General features: G+C 36.0%; 1 non-coding gene across 1 annotated transcript; it reads left to right on the forward strand.

Annotated features, from left to right (window-relative positions):
* Positions 1 to 624: 624 nt before the first annotated feature.
* LOC122111003 lies at positions 625 to 727 on the forward strand. The gene has a single exon (XR_006147963.1). It is a non-coding gene; the product is annotated as a U6 spliceosomal RNA (small nuclear RNA).
* Positions 728 to 1,817: the final 1,090 nt, after the last annotated feature.

Genomic DNA, 1,817 nt, shown 5'->3' on the forward strand with positions numbered 1-1,817 from the left:
GTGTTTGGAGAACCAAGATTAGAGAGGAACATTTTTCTCTGAGCAGAGGATTTTGGAGGAAAGAAAATGAAGTAAACGAGAAGATTTATAGAAAGAAGAATTTGGAGGGAATGAAGTAACAAGCAAAGGCACTAAACTTCAAATGGAAGGACAGAGGGAAACAGAGTAACAGCCAAAAAGAATGGAAGGGATTGTGAACAAAGATAAATGTACTATTCTTACTTATAGTGTATTGTTCAGATCTCAGCAATGATGTTAAAATTGTATGAACCTAAGGAGAATAACTGAAGCTCGCTAGATACTTGGAAATTAACAACACCCTTTCAAAAAATTCATGAGTTAAAAGGGAAGTCTCAGGGGAAGTTTGAAAACATTTAAAGTAAGTGGAACACATGCTCAAACCTGTAATTGCTGTTGCTTGGGAGATGGAGATTGGGAGACTGTAGTTCAACATAAGTCCCAGCTTAAAGATTCATGAGGTCCTATCTCAACCTATGGCTGTGGTCTGTGGCTGGGCTCAGGGGCACATCATTACCACATAGAGAAGCATATATAAGAGTACTATAGCCTAGGTTGGTCTTGGAATAAAGAAAGACCCTATTTCAAAAATCATGAAAACAGGGCTTGCTTTGGCAGCACATATACTAAAATTGGAACAATAAAGAGAAGATTAGCATGGCCCCTGCACAAGGATGACACGCAAATTTGTGAATTGTTACATATTTTTTATTCCATGGAATTCTATGCTTCCATCAGAAAGAATGACACTGCCCCACTTGTTAAGAAATGGAAAGATTTGGAAAAAATCATATTAAGTGAAGTAAGCCAGACCCAAAGAAATATAGGTCTCGTGATTTCCCTTATTTGCAATAATTAGTATATGTCTAGGATAATCTTATCAGATGAGCAGAAAAGCTCAAAAGCTATGTACATATGACCAGATAAGATGATGCTAAGTGAAATGAATCCCAAGATATGGACACAAGAGGTTTTACGTTGGTGGTGTTTTTAATGTACTGTGTGATTTTTTTTGTTTCTTTTGTATGCTCTTTCCCCTATAGTATATCCCCTGTTGTCACTGTATTTGATTTTGGTATCTTGCATCTTGTATATACATTTATCTAATCTGGGGAGGGGAAGGGGAATAACAAAATGCTGAAACAAGGACACAGGATGACCCACTGCAACAATGATACTCACAAGACACTATGTTTGGAAACAAACCAAAACTTCTGGGGGTGGGGAGTAGGGGTAGTGGGGGAGGGAAGGGATAGTAGAAGAAAAACAAAGGAGGAGGTAACAATGTTCGACAAGAAATGTACTCATTACCTTACTCATGTAACATAATCTCTCTGTACAGCACCTTTACAATAAAATAAAATTTTAAAAAATCATGAAAACAAAATATGGATAGAGGTGTGGCTCAAATAGTAGATAGTTAAATGCCTGCCTAGCAAGTGCAAGGTTCTGAGTTTATTTCCCAGTTTTAAAAATTATATATATATATATATATATATATATGTATATATGTGTATATATGTATAGAGATACATATAGTTATACAATAAATTATTTGTGGGGAGAGAGGAGTTGGGGAGGTGAGGAGGAAAGGGATAGTAGGGGAAAACAAAGGATATGGACTCATTACCTTGCTCATGTAACTGTAACCCCTCTGTACAGTATCTTTACAATTAAAATATATATTATATGTAATTTGAAATAAATAAGCGAGAAGCTATCAAATCTTGTCTGATTTTTCTGATCTTCTGAAAGCAAAGCTCAAGGGAATTTCATAGCACCCACTGCCTTTTTGGAAA

The sequence above is a fragment of the Dipodomys spectabilis genome, unplaced genomic scaffold (genome assembly GCF_019054845.1).
Source record: "Dipodomys spectabilis isolate Male_0828 unplaced genomic scaffold, ASM1905484v1 ptg000083l, whole genome shotgun sequence".
In the NCBI taxonomy this organism is placed as follows: domain Eukaryota; kingdom Metazoa; phylum Chordata; class Mammalia; order Rodentia; family Heteromyidae; genus Dipodomys; species Dipodomys spectabilis.